The following is a 15,818-nucleotide window of genomic DNA, read 5'->3' on the forward strand; positions in this document are numbered from 1 at the left end:
CACACAATGTTACATTAGTTTTGGGTGTACAACAAAGTAATTCAACATCTCTATATTATGCTATGCTCACCATACACGTAGCTACCATCTGTCGCCATACAACACTATTACGGTATTATTGACTATATTCTCTATGCAGTATCTTATATACCATAACTTATTCATTCCTCAAAAAAGTAAAAATAGAAATATATGATTTAATAATTCCACTACAGGTATTTACCAGCCCAAAAATGGAAACACTAATTTGAAAAGATATATGCACCCCTATGTATATTATAGCATTATTCACAATAGCAGAGTTATGAAGCAACCCAAGACTCCATGAATAGATGAATGGATAAAAATGTGGTATATATTCTTCATTGTCTTTCACAAGTTTCTTGGCTATTGATGACTTTATTACTCTATTTGAAATTGAAGATCATTTTATTTATTTATGAAAAACCTCAGTATTTCTTAGAATTTATAGGGAAAGAGCATTTTCAGCATATACATTTCTCAAGAGGGTAATTTTGACTTTAGTTTTAGTTGTATTTTTCTTATGCTCACTGGAAAAACTCATACAAACTGGCCCAGAGAGAGATGACTTTATTTGAAGTATGAAGTACATTATAAATCTTTGGAATAATTCTGGCAATGTGACATTTATTCCTCTGTGTACACACAGGAATAAGAAGGTTAAGTTTCCATAGAAAACAAAAAGGAAAAGACTTAGTTTTATTACTCTCTTTGTATCTCAAAAGAAAAATCTTTCACAATGTTTTGGGATATAGTGGAGAAAAATGTATTTTTCCTTATTTTCATAACTGACATAATCTTATAACCTTTCTTGCTGTGGATTGGCATTGTTTACTGTAATGTGTAGCAATATACATTTTTAAGATATATTTCAGTCTGAGATACTTGCCCAAATACCTGTACAAAGGAAATCCTATCATTTGACTCATCTGAGGGTAAGGAAGAATATCTTCATTTCTAATTTTCATTAAGATTATATACATTTCTTTTAAAAAAAGATTTTATTTATTTATTTGTCAGAGAGAGAGGGAGAGAGAGAGCACAAGCAGGGGGAGCAGCAGGAAGAGAGAGAGGGAGAAGCAGGCTACTTGCTGGACAAGGAATCTGATATGGGACTCCATGCAAGGACCCTAGGATCACAACCTGAGCCAAAGGCAGCTGTTTAACCAACTGAGCCACCCGGAGGTCTTAGATTATATATATTTCTTCTTAAAATTTTTTTAAAGATTTTATTTATTTATTTATTTATTTTATTTATTTAAGAGAAAGCTAGAATGAGAGAGCACAAGCAGGGTGGGGAGCTGCAGGGGGAGAGACAGAAGCAGACTTCTCACTGAACAGGAAGCTGGATGTGGGGCTCTACCCCAGGACCCTGGGATGGTGACCTGAGCCAAAGACAGAAGCTTAACCAACTGAGACACCCAGGTGTCCCTATTTATATTCGTTTCTTAAAAAGCTTTTGAATTTTGTGATACTTTAGATGTGGAAAAAAACTAAATTTAATTGAGTATCTTTTTTGATTTAATGGAAAGAGCAAAGGTTTGGCATTTTACAGATTTGAATTCAAATTCTGATTCAGTTGTGTGACTTTGGGCAAGTTATGTAAGCATTCTGAGCCTCAGGTTCTTCACCTATAAAATAATGTTAACTTTAGAAACTATTTGCATAATTGCAAGAATTAAATGGAACTAAAAGATCTAATACACTGCCTGACAACCGTGGTATTCTGAATACTACTATTATTGCTATAGGTAGGAAATAGATAAAGCTTTATTTATTACATTTTTACAATATATCTATCTATCTATTGTCCTTACAAATAAGGCTTCCTTATTTCTTCCTAACAAGATAATACAACTTGATTTTTAAAATCCATTAACTCTTTAATTTAAGATACTGAGCACTTAATTAAATATACTGAGCACTAATTATGAGCCACATACAATCCTGCAACTGAGGACACAGCGGTAAATTAAATAGGTGGGCTCCTTTTTCTGGTGTAGCTTACCTTTGAATGATGAAATACATATAAACACAGAAATAAAATAACTGGGTTATAAAAAGCATTTTGATGTGACACAGTAATGTACACCTGTTCCATGTTTGAAAGTTCCATCTGAACAGTTTTTAAATGTTCAAAATGTATATGTTATTTTATTTCAAGTGTGAGCTAAATATTTTACAAGTAATATTTTTTAAATTGAGACATAAAAAGATCTCCTTTAAAAAAACTGATTAAATAATTTATAATTAATACAGCAATCATTTAATGGGTACTTCAATTCACAAAATATTTTGGGAACCCAATTATGTTTTAATTACATAGTAGGTGTATGACTATATAATTAGGTCCTAGAAATACAAAGATTTAGAAACAGGCCATGTCCTCAATATCCATAATCATAACAATGTGATTAAGACTATACTATGGATTTATAAAGTAATACAGGATCCCAGAGAACACATTTTAACTTACACTTCTGGACTTTTAATGAAAACTCTTCTCTTACGAGACATCTATATCACCCTTAATTGCCAGACCTGGATCCTTGGAGTAGGACTGAATAAACTGAACATCTCTTTTCTCTTTCATATCTTTGTATGTCTTTTTAAGTATCACTTTTATTTCTTGCCTCATGCTAAAATGAAGAAATCTGCTTGAAAACAAGTTCTTGGAAGAGGCCCTGATTTCAGAGCCCATCCTCATTTACTTGGAGAGATGAGAAGAAGTTGCCTTTATCAAATCCAAAAACAAACAAACAAACAAAAACACCAAAACAAACAGACAAAAACCTAAAAACCTTACTGCTTGATCCAAATCTGCTCCTGCTCACAGAGTCTCTATTTTAATCAGGAAATCACTATTCACTTGCTAAACCAAATATCATACTTGAGTGTCCTTTTGTTCTGCTACCACCCATATACCATTATTCATTCACCAGTTTCTCCTGAGTCCCATCTCCTCTGGTACCCTCATGACAGCTGCTTCAGTTGACATCCTTATCATCATCTTTATATAGGATTACAACAATGGCTGCCCAACTATTCTCTTATATCATCAGTCCATACTTTACAATCTATCAGAGCTAATTTTTTAATGGCAAATGGGATGGTATTACCCTAACCATTACCTCCATGAAAAAAATAACCCAAATGCCTGTCATGCCTTATTTCTGGCTCTATCACCCCTCCTGCTCTATGATTCCTGGATTGCAACCTCCCATTATTGCAGGATACCCCAGACTCACTTTTGCAAGGAATGTTTTTCACTCCCTTAACCATCTGAAAAACTCAGACTTTAAGATAGAGTTTAAATATCACCTCCTTTGGGATGTCTTCCGCATAGTCCCTAACTGACGCTGCTTCCTCTGCGTTCATACCATAGCACTTTGATTTATCAGTACTTTCCACTGGTTCAACCTCTGGACTGTGAGCTCTTTAGGAACTATGCGTTTGGCATTTGGATATCTAGTACAGAGCTTGCTAGAGAAAAAAAAAAAAAAAATCCTGGCTCCTCACCTAACTTAAAAGTCTATTCCAATATGAAGATTCACACATAGACAACTCATACTTGACATTTGGAGTCAGTTACCAGTTACCAAAAAGAAGAAAATGGCCCTCAGGTGGTCTTGCTCTGGACCACGAAGACAGTCATTTTTGCCATTACTAGAAGCAATGGAATCAGTGAACTAAGTCTTCTGTATTTGAGACAATACCTACAATATGAAGAAGCAACTACTAGATAGTACTATACAGTAAGATGACAGGCAATGGATTTTTCTAATAAACTATGGTTTCCAGATGGGGTTTCAATTAAAAATTATGTTTAAAGGGATCAACCTCAGGACACTTGAGTGGCTCAGTCGTTAAGCATCTGCCTTCAGCTCAGGTCACATCCCCAGATCCTGGAATGGAGCCCCACACTTTCTGCCCCTGCTTGGCAGAAAGCCTGCTTCTCTCTTTCCCACTCCCCTTGCTTCTGTTCCTACTCTTGTTATCTCTCTGTCAAATAAATAAATAAAATCTTAAAAAAAAAAAGAGGTCAACCTCCTTAACAATATAACAAATCATTTTTTAATATTTAGTAAAAATAGTATCGTGCTGACTTTATATATATGATCACAGTCCCTATCTTTTCATTCTTTGTGAGATAAAAGGAAGCCAAGAAAATAGATGCACACATTTTTGCAAGGTCTTAGATGGAAAAGTCAATCTTGGTTAAGTGTGTATTGAGTTATTACCAAGAAGCTGACTTACTGGTCCATATTCACAGGAGAGGAAATCTATGTTTTATTCTTTTTTCATCACATTAAGCTCAGGGGAAAATGGAAAAACGGAAGTTCTCATAAGTCTACATCTCATGTCCATCATAAATATTACAATATGAGAATTTTCTCAGGGGTAAAATTAGGAAATATTGCAGATGGCAAATATAATTAATAAACATAATTTAATGTGCCTATTATTTCCCAGAACTTCAGTGGTCATATCCAAAAACAACCCAATAATGTGAGCAATATACTTTCAAATGGAGAAAGAACAAAATGTTAAGTGCTGAGTAATTTCCTCTATTTTACTTTTATAAAATCTTGTTCTTTCATTATATATTTCATCTTAAATACTAATTTCTTCCTGTGTCTAAAATGTTCATTATATTACAACTTTTTCTCTTTGTCTCTTTTATGTATCAGGATGAGACAGTACCTTATTTAGAATGTCTTCTAGTGCTTTCTTATTTTTAGTCAAAAACCTTTCTTTCCCCATAAAAAAGGGAAAACAAATCATAAACTTCCTAACACCTCCAACAAATCCACTTTCGGTCCACTGGCTACCACAGTCTGGGACACTTATATATCAATATGTTCCCTTTTTAATCAAAGGGAGGGATGGTAGACAAGAACAATTAATAAATCAAAATACCAGAACATACACTGGTCCAAGCACCACCTGATTCCCAAACTCCCCCTAAAATTGTAAATAAGGACCTTGTTATTTCACCTTTATTTATTCTATGTGGGTGAATTGCCCCTACCTGCATCAGGCATCATGCTCAGAACTAACATGGTTACAGTAGACACATCTGACTTAGGTTAAACGTTTCATTTCATTTTCCTTCATATGTTTATTGTTATAAAAATTGTGCCAAATCAGTGTACATTATCAACAGAATGTTTATAAGAATAAAAGTCAATTTAATTGGACCAGGATGGGACTGTGAAACTGGTATTTTTAAGTCCTTCAGGTGACTTTAATGAGGAATCAGATGGAGAATCTCTTCTCTATAGAACAGAGATTTGTAGATGGCAAAGTTGTGTGTTGAAGTACTTAATGTGGTTAGGTTTTTTAGTTTTTTTGTTTTAATCTCAAAAAACACGTTATATGACGAATCATATTATGTCATATCAAAGACTCTTAGTAAACAAATACTTTCTGACATTTATATCTTTGAATGACCAACCTCAACAAACATTTGATTACCACCAGTTTCTTTTTTTTTTTTAATTACTGGAAATGCAATATTTTGTTAAAGGATGTGAGTTAACAAAAAGTCAATCAGTCCAGCTCACAGTGACTTTCTTCTAGTTTACTATCTTAATCAGCCTTAAAACTTAGTGAAAATTCCTGTGTAGGTCTGAAGTTTTAAAAATGAGTTAATAAAGGAAACAAAATTCTGAAGTTTGAGATATTTTTATATCTCAAACCTGAGGTTTGATTCACATTAGATGCAACGTTCTATGCATTATTATAGTCAACCTACAACACAAGTTATTTAGAATGATTTGTTTATAAACAATTTATCACTTTATTTTTTTTTCTTTTTTAAAGATTTTATTTATTTATTTGACAGACAGAGATCACAAGTAGGCAGAGAAGCAGGCAGAGAGAGAGGAAGGGAAGCAGGCCCCCTGCTGAGCAGAGAGCCCGATGTGGGACTCGATCCCAGGACCCTGAGATCATGACCTGAGCCGAAAGCAGTGGCTTAACCCACTGAGCCACCCAGGCGCCCAATAATTTATCACTTTAATATTAGGTTAGAAAACAAACAAAAAGATCACCTTCTGCCTTCCTTCCTCCCTCCCTTTCTTCTTTCCTTCCTTATGTGAGTTTATATATTTGTATTAGGTGGGTATTTGTTTATGCGTTACTTCAGCAAAATAACATCAATTCCTCACCCAAAACTGCTAGGCGTGGGAAATTAAAGAGAAAGTAGGACTGAAAAAAAAAGGCAAAATCAGTTTTGAAATACATTATCTTTGCACACTTTAAAGCATAAAGAGTTAGTGGATTCATTTTTTAAAATTTTTAAAATTTCATTTATTTATCAGAGAGATACAGAGCACAAGCAGAGGGAGCAACAGGCAGAGGGAGAAGCAGACTCCCCCTTGGGCAGGGAGCCCGATGCAGGATACAGGGCTTGATGCAGGGGTCAATGCAGGGCTCAATCCCAGGACCCTGAGATCATGACTTGAGCTGAAGGCAGAGGCTTAACTAACTGAGCCACCCAGGTGCCCCAAAGCTTTAGTGGATTCAGAGAGCTGGTACATATGCCTTTTCAGTCAAGGATAATTTCAAAATAATAATGAAATTGCTGGGACGCCTGGGTGGCTCAGTTGGTTGGACGACTACCTTCGGCTCAGGTCATGATCCCGGAGTCCCGGGATCGAGTCCCGCATCGGGCTCCCAGCTCCATGGGGAGTCTGCTTCTCCCTCTGACCTTCTCGCTCATCCTTTCTCTCACTGTCTCTCTCTCTCAAATAAATAAATAAAATCTTAAAAAAAAAAAGTCTAAAAAAAAGAAAATAATAATAATGAAATTGCTTGTCTCAATTAATTTTCTTTAACTGAACAGCAAATCAAAAGTATAAGATTACACATACTTGTTAAATACTTTGGCATCTTCAAATCACTTCTTACCTATTTAGAGGACTAGTTTATAGTTATGAAGAAGAAAAAGGAGGAAGGGGAAGAGGAAAAGAAAAGCAAAGATTACAATTTCTGTTTATGGCAGTAGGGTAGACAACATAAGCTGAAAACCTTCAAACAAACAGAGTTTCAGGAAATATGGAAAAGTATAAAATAATTCCTGTTAAAGGAATGGTCGATCTATAAGAAAATCAAGGAAATCCCCAATGGCTGATATCAAAGAGGAGTATAAACTCCAGAGACATGAGAATAAACCGATTCTGGGAATATCCTGGGTATAGAGGCTAATCTCAGCAAAAAGAGGCTTAGAGCAGGAATGAAGCTTCAAGTCCATGCAATACAGAGATCTGGAGTAAAACTCACTCAAAAGCTAGGACCCACCATGAGCCATAGACTCAATGAAACTAAAAAGGGAAGAAAGAGAAAGAAAAGAAAGGGGGAAAAAAGAAAGAAAAAGAAAAGAACAGAAGGGAAAGGAAGAAAAGAAGAAAGGAGGAAGGAAGGAAGGAAGGAAGGAAGGAAGGAAGGAAGGAAGGAAGGAAAGAAAGAAAGAAAGAAAGAAAGAAAGAAAGAAAGAAAGAGAAAGGGGGGAGGGTGGGAGAGGGAGAGAAAGGAGAGGAGAGGAGAAGAAAAAGAAGAGAGAAAGAGAGATGAGAAAGGAGCTTATTTCTCTCAACCTAGGCTCTAGGATTTTAACAAAGTCTCCCTTAAGAATTAGTAAGCTTAGGCCATTCAGATTCAGGTTTAGGTAAAGGAATATATAAATTTGTGGAGAAAGTTACACAAGCATTGACTGATAACAATAATCAGCTCTAATAAGCTCATCACAAGAAAAAAAATTGTAACAATGGGTGGTGGTGGATGCTAATTAAATGTGTGGTGATCATTTTGTATTACATACATATATTAAATCATTTGTTGTACATTTGAAACAAATATAATGTTATATGTCAATTATATCTCAATAAAAACTTAGATGAATGCACAATTTTCTAGAAAGATACAATTTAACACGTATACTTCATTTGGCATTTAAAAACTAAATCAGTAATTTAAAACCTCCCCTAAAAGAAACTTTATGCCTAGATTTGCAAGTGAGTTCTGCCAGGCACTGAAGGAATAGATAATTTCAATTCTGTCAACTAATTCCAGTTAAGTGAAGTATAGAGAAATATTCTTCATTTTATGAAACTGCTATAATTTTGATACCAAATTACGTAAGTATAGGATGAAAAAGGAATAGACCAATCTCACTAATTAACAAAGATGTAGGTATCTTAGATCCAATATTAGCAAATAAAATCCAGCTAAGAATATAGAAAATAATACATGATAACCCAATTAGGTTCATCCTGGGAACAGAAAGATTGGATTATCATTTAAAAAGCAATTAACAGAATTCATCACATTAATAGGTAAAGGAAAAAATGATAATTTCAATGGATTTAGAAAAAACATTTAATAAAATTCAGCATCATACATCAGATTTAATAATTAGCAAGCAAGAATTAAAAAGGCAACTATCCAAAAATCTTTAGCAAAATATATGCTTGATGATGAAATAATGAAGCATTCTCTTTAAAGTAAGGAAAAAGGATAAGACACTCCTTTTATTTCTCATTGTATAGTAGATCCAAGTCAGCATGACAGCATAAGTTTTAAATGTAGGTCTTAAGAAAGGACATGCCAGACATATGGGAAGCATTGTAAAAGGCATGTGCAGAAGGTGTGAAGCTATTCCAATATGGTTGGAACATAAATTGTGAGAGAGGAGGAGAAGGCAATGAAAGAAGACAAGACTAGAAATACAGACAGGAACCTGGTCTTATGGAGCTTTGGGTTGAGACTGGGTTTTATCTTATAGATAATGAGGAGCCAATTTCAAGCCAGAGAATACCGTATCCATATTTTAGAGTGATCTCAATGGTAATAATGAAGAGGACTCTTTGAAGGGGGAAAGATTAAAGTATTTTTTCATTCAGGTAGGGAGAATCCAGACTTTGTCTTCACCTTATATCCCCTTCACCTTGTATCCCCAGTGCTTCCAATATGTCTGACATTTAGAAGGTATTCAAAACATACTTGTCAATAATTGAACACTGTTAATAGGAAAATAAGGACATGCAGAGGAATGGGCAGTTTTTAGAGACGGGAAAAGTTAGCATGTTCAGGATTTGGTCATCCACTGAATGCGGAGATTGATATGTGCATGAATCAAAGATGCTAAATATTCTGGCCTGGGTGAGTGGTAGAACCATGATTAAGAGAGAAAATAAAGTAAGAGAATCTGATTTGAGGCATAAAAGAGAGGTTCCATTTTTATCAGACTGAGTTTGAAATGCTTATGGGATATCCAAGGTAAGAAGTTCCAGGTAAAAGTGGAAATAAGCTTCTGGAGTAAAAGAAAAGAATCACATATAATCACATATAATGATATATATGTGTAAATGTTCAGTAATTGTTTCAAGGTCCCAGATCAGTAATTCTGTATGTTAGAAAAGATGAGATTCTCTGGTATAAAGTAAAAATGTCTACCTTTCTTCTTCAGGAAAAATATTCCACATTGCTCACGAGGAAATGTCAATACTTTGGGTAGGGGGATTGTTTCTTTATTTGATTTGGGTTTTAGCAGACTTGGCCATTGCCCACCCACCTACCTATCCATCTCCAAACACACTGAAACAGAACATTTTAATGAAAAATGCTTGCCCAAAGCCACTCAACAATCTTAATGAAATTTGACTGCTTCTTTTTCTAAAGTGAAGAGAACCAGAAATAGCACTAGAGTATAACTTGGTCATTGGACTATTACACCTGTGCTGTGAAAACAAATACAACCAATATTAACACAAGTGGTTTCAGAAGTCCCAGCTCTTCGCCTAATATTTTGATAATCTCTCCTCAAATATCTTGAAATCAGCAAAATCATTTGTAATTGAAGCACCTTTGTCAAATTCCTCACTTTAGAACAGTTTTTTTTTATTAGAAAATTAAAAATGAAAGTAATCTTTCCTCAGTTGGAAGAAGGATAGATTGTAATATGAAATAAGATTTTCTCAAGGAACTGCAGTATAAAAACAAATAAACAAGTATTCATCTATTTGGAAAGGCAGATGACCTCAGTACCTCTCGACCCTGAGTGAGTGGTTTTATGTTAGCCTGCTCATTCTTCTATTTTCATCTTTCATCTCCCTCACCAAACATTGTACATAACTGGGTTCTTACAGCAATCTCAGCGTAATCAAGGAATCCATACTATGATGGTCCTTTCCTTTATTTCAGTTGTAATTGCTAATCAAAATTGTAGGCATCTGAAACCAGCCCCCATTCCATACAGCTACTTAAGGTGCTGCTGTTTGTGACAACAGGAAATGAAGTCAGGAGAATGTTCTGGGTATCCCCCTTGCATTCTGCTTAGACATTTAACCCAATCCCAGGAGTGTTTTGTAAATATCTGTCCTCAAAATTAGCCATCTGTGACCTCTCAGTTCATGAAATTGGGTTAATACATGTGGATATGCTTTTTTTTTTTTAAGATTACATTTAGTTATTTGACAGAGAGAGAGAGAGAGCACAAGTAAGCAGAGTGGCAGGCAGAGGGAGAGAGAGAAGCAGGCTCTCTGCTAAGCAGGGAGCCTGATGCGGGACTCAATCCCAGGACCCTGGAATCATGACCTGAGGCCAAGGCAGGTGCTTAACCAACTGAGCCACCCAGACGCCCCTGGATACACCTTTTTTAAAAAAAAATCTTTAACACCATGTTACATTTCCAGGTATATATAACAATTGTACATCTCTTTTCCCATTTTTTTCCCTCTAACCAGCAAGTCAGGTTGTTTTTTAAAAAACAGTAGTGAAATATTTTAGCAAAACAATCTACACATGGTGGGAAAATAAACATTTCTCATGATTAAACTAGAACTCGCAGTCAAAATAAATAGCGATGTACAAAGGTCATTAAGATTATTTGTTACCAATCATTTGGAAGGTCAACAGTCAGCAGCATGGCTGTCATTTATATTCGTGGTTTTTGAACAATATGCACCAAGGAGGACATAAAAACCTACTTGTGGATATTTATGTAAGGCCTATCAAGAAATTATCTTGGCATTTGACATCTAAGCTACATTGAGGAAATACAAAAATTAAATATATATAGAGAGAGAATGAGAAATGTTAATGTGGAAGTTTACAAAAAAAAAATCAAAGAAAAATTGAATTAGTAATCAATAGTTATGTTTAGGAGGAGGGAGAAAAAAGACAGTGAAACAGGTAGCAAGAGTGTGAATGAGAGAGAAAGGTGAATAAAAGATACTAAGAGGCAGTACCTTTATTGTAGCAGTAGATATGAGTTACCTTAGCAAAGGAGATACAAAACGGAAATAGTATAAGGACTATAAATGTTAAAAAAAAAAATCTTATTTCAATCTAAATTTACAACAAAACTTAGTCACCCTAAGACATTCAGAACATTCCTAGTATCTGATGACTAAATGCAGAGGTAAGCACATAGGGTAGGGTGATTACACTAAGACAACTGTTAACAGCAGTGGTTTCTTGTTTACACTTCTTTTTTTTTTTTTTTTTGCCTGTCTTTACATTTCATGTAGAGTATTATCGTAAAATCTGAGAAAATGCGAAAGACCACTGAGCAAGTCCTAACCCCTAAGAATAGAAACAAGATCAAAAAAAAAAAAAAAAAAAAAAAAGAATAGAAACAAGATCTATGAGGATTTTAATAACTAAATTAAATTCTGATATATTGTCTCAAGTGACAAAATAGTGAAAAAATGTTAACAAACACTAACAAATGCATATACAATGTGTGCTCATGAGACATTCTTGTTTTAAATCAATAGAAAATAATTATTCGCACCAGAGGAGTCCGTATTGTTACAATAGCCTCCAATCTAGTCTTCCAGTGTCAATAACGACCTGTTCTTATCTTAGTCTGTTGTGAGCCTTTTAAATTTAAGAGATCACATACTCCTCTGTTCAAAATCCACCAGCATAAAAGACAAGGACAACCATGCTCTTCAGGATTCAGCCTCTGGCCCTCTGTTACCTACTCCCCTATTACTACCATCCTGGCTCAATCGTACCCAGCCACACTGGCCAAACCATTCTTCAGATACTCCACCCACATTCCTGTCTGGGGCCTGTGCATTTGCTATTCGCCTACCTAGAACAATCTTTCTTCAGCTGCACTTGTTATTTTCCATAGAGGCTCTCCTTAGCCAACCTGTTGAAAATACCTATCCCTCCCTTTCTCTCCCCCTTCTCTGCTCTAATCTCCATAACACATAAGTCACATAAGTCATATTTTATTTGTTTATTGGTTTCTTTCACATAAAATAGTGCCTACTCTCAATAAATATTTTTGTTAATGAATACTCCATGTATCAATGAATTGCCAACTGCCTAACTGGCTTTATATAATACTTGGTATTTGACAGGACTATTTTAAGGTTTTGTTTTGTTTTGTTTTATTTTGTTTTGTTTGCATATATTAACCCATTTAAATCCTCATAAGAACTCTATGAAATAAAGCTGTACTTAAAACATTAAATTTTGTTGTCCTTTTTTTTCCTACATCCTCACTAGCAACTAGCAACAAAACTAATCCCATTTTATAATCAAGAAAACTGAGGTATAGAAATTTTAATTGTCCTGCCCAAGGACACGGAGCTAGTAAGTGGTACAGCCAGGATTCCAACCCAGGCAGTCCACAGAGAGTTCCATACTCTTAATCCCCAAACTCCACTGCCTCTACATGAATGAATGAATGAAGACAGCCAGAACACCCGACATCTGATCAGTGCCTTGTGATTGACAAAACCTGTTCACACACATGATCCCATATGGAATACAGGGGAAGTATAGTGCCTTTGTTATTTTAATAGCAAAGAGATAGTATATTTTCTCTTTTTGATGAATTCAGTATAAATTTTAAAACATCTCCATTTAATATTTGGGAATTATTTAGCACATAAGTGGTGCCAAGCCAGTCCCTAAAAGAAAAGAGATAAGAATTTATGAAACAAACCAATAGGTATTATGATAATTACTCTATTAGAAGCTTATACAATGGCCTACTGCATGCTTATAACTAATCTTGCTTAGGGTAGGGGAAGAAGAATTCAGGTGTTGTAATGGAAGGCAGCTCTAGAACACAGAGGATTGACAGACATTTGTTCTGCAGAGAAGAGAGGAAAAAAAGCATTCCTGGTAGAAAACTTACCTGAGCCAACCATGAAAGAATGAAATCAAGAGTAAGGCAGAAGTAAGTGAGACAGATAACTCAGTGTGAGGAAACTGTTCAGTGGGTATGAGAAAGCGACAAGAGAAAATACCTAAAATTTATAGTTGAGACAGTTTATAAACGAGATTGAACTTTCTCCTATATGCATTGGGAGGTTATCTAAATAATAACATCAAATTCACTCTTCAGGACTGTAGAGGATTTGCATGAGGCAAGATCTAAAGAAGAATCTGAAAACTCCCTGTAATTTTTGGAATATCCTGGGTAAAATCGTGAGGTGAGTATCAGTAACAAAGCCCATGGCTACGTTGGAAATTTATTAGTTTTTGCACAGAGTTGGCTTCTAAGCAACTTAGAAAAACAAAACAGCCCCTGGAGTGGAGTATGTCCCCTCTTGGGGAGCACAGAGGGAACAAAGGCAAGTATAGAGGGAGTTACAAGCCAATTATGATGATAGAGGCCAAAGTAAACTATTTGACTCCAGTGGGCTAAGGGCCCAGGAGGAAACTTAGTCCCTTTACTTCTGCAAATGCTCCTAAAAAAGTGATCTTTCCTTAAGCATTAAGTTTGTTCGTTGCCTTTTTTCCCTTCCCACATACATACTAGTAATCAGTATGGAAACTAAACTCTAGCACTTCTTTGAGAAAAGGAATGTCAAATTAGATGTTTAGGAATCTTGTTAGATAATCAATTACTGTACATTTTATTCTGAATTAATGTCCCTTTTAAGTCAACTGCTCATAACGATTTTTTTTAAAGGCTTCCTGCTGAGCAGCGAGTCCGATGTGGAGCTCAATCCCAGGACCCTGGAATCATGACCTGAGCCAAAGGCAGAGGCTTTAACCCACTGAGCCACCCAGGCACCCCATGAATTATTTTTTTATCATCATGAATTCAGATATGCTGTTATCGTCACAGAGCTCTCCAAAACAGAAAAAGAGAGCAGCATTGCAGATGATCAATAAATCTCTAATGGTTTGATACTATTTCCAGGGTAGAGCCCTTATTTCCAGAATAAAGTTGTTTGTTTTTTTAAAGGCCCCTGGAAAACAAAATTAGAGGGTTATTACAATATCCTATAATTTGTGTACCAATTTTTTTCTTAAAAATTTTTTATTCACTTTATCTCACTTAATCCTCACAAAAACTCCATGAGGTAGGTATTACTAGATCTGTTAAGCAGATGAGAAAACTTTATTTTAGTGGTTCTCCAACTTGTACTTGAAAATCATTTCCTGATGGCTTAAGCTACTGTTTAAAAAAGTCTTTCCCTATTTTCATGTGTGATCAAGATTCATTATTAACTTAAGTTGATTTACAGAGGCTTAAATGGCTTCCTCAAACACAAAACTGGTAGAGAGTAGCAAAAATAGGGCAAAAATTCCTATCTTCTGAGTCTGAACCTGTTATTTCTGTCCAGTATCATGTCTCAGAGAATTCAATAATAATTCAAGTTACTTCCGTGGTCAGTAGCCCATACTTTAGCCATTCATGCTGTATTGTGTGTGTGTGTGTGTGTGTGTGTGTGTGATATTATTCTAAAAGTTGAAAGTTTTTAAATTTCATTAATCCAGGTAGTTTCAGTGAAATCATCTAATACCCAGATGCCAATCTGGACCCAGATTTACCTGGGAAGAAAGAAATACCTAAAAAGAAAGTGTTTCTTAACCAAACTATTATAATATAGAAAGTAAATTAAATAAGATTTGCATGTCTTATTGTACAAATAGAAGTCCATGTCCTCAAATTTAAATAATTTCTAATCTACTATAGTCAAGGCAATGTTGCCCAAGAAACCTTTAACAATCCCTTGGATCTGAATTCTCTAAGAATGCCTATATTACAAAGAAGACTTATAGATCCTTTTATATTTGTGGCTCATTTTTCAATCAAAATCAAACTTCCCAATCAAAATTTAAGCTTGGGAAGAGCAAGGACAATATCTTGCTCTTTACTAGAACTCTCCACATTCTGTAGACCAGTACCAGGCATAAGGATTGAGATTTGCTGAATGTTTGTTGAGTTCTTAGAAAACACAAATTCTCAGCAAATGCAGAGCTGAGGAGGGAGGGTCAGTTGATCAATGATGCAGGTTATAAATTATCCATTTAGTAAAAAGAAACAGTCATGCAGAACTTGTACGAAGAAAGAGCTTTCTAACTGCAGAATTTATTTTATTTCATTGTAAAGTAATAAAATCACATTTCCTTATCCTAATGTGTGATTCAGACTTATTACTAATGCAGAGAGTCTTTAGATCTAATTAGTAGATTTTATTGTTTTTATTTTTTTTAACATATGTACAGCCAAGTTCCAAAGATGTGTCTTTTCTTTTTTAACATTCATTTAAACTATTCTTTGCACATCACTGAACTCAGCATCTTGTAATTCTTATAACTATTATGGAGTATGCAATTGACTTCTTTTATGAAGAACTGAAAATAGAGAGTTATTCTGTTGAAATAAAGACTTGAAACTCTGAAGAGTGTTCTGTCATTGCTTTCCATTTCACTTGATATCTTTACATTCTGGTGATTAGGTTGTTTGAAAACTTCCAAATCAGCATAAAGAAACCAGAACACTCTGTGTTCTGACAGAGATACTTATAACG

This window comes from Mustela nivalis, assembly GCF_964662115.1.
Source record: "Mustela nivalis genome assembly, chromosome: 1".
Classification (NCBI taxonomy): domain Eukaryota; kingdom Metazoa; phylum Chordata; class Mammalia; order Carnivora; family Mustelidae; genus Mustela; species Mustela nivalis.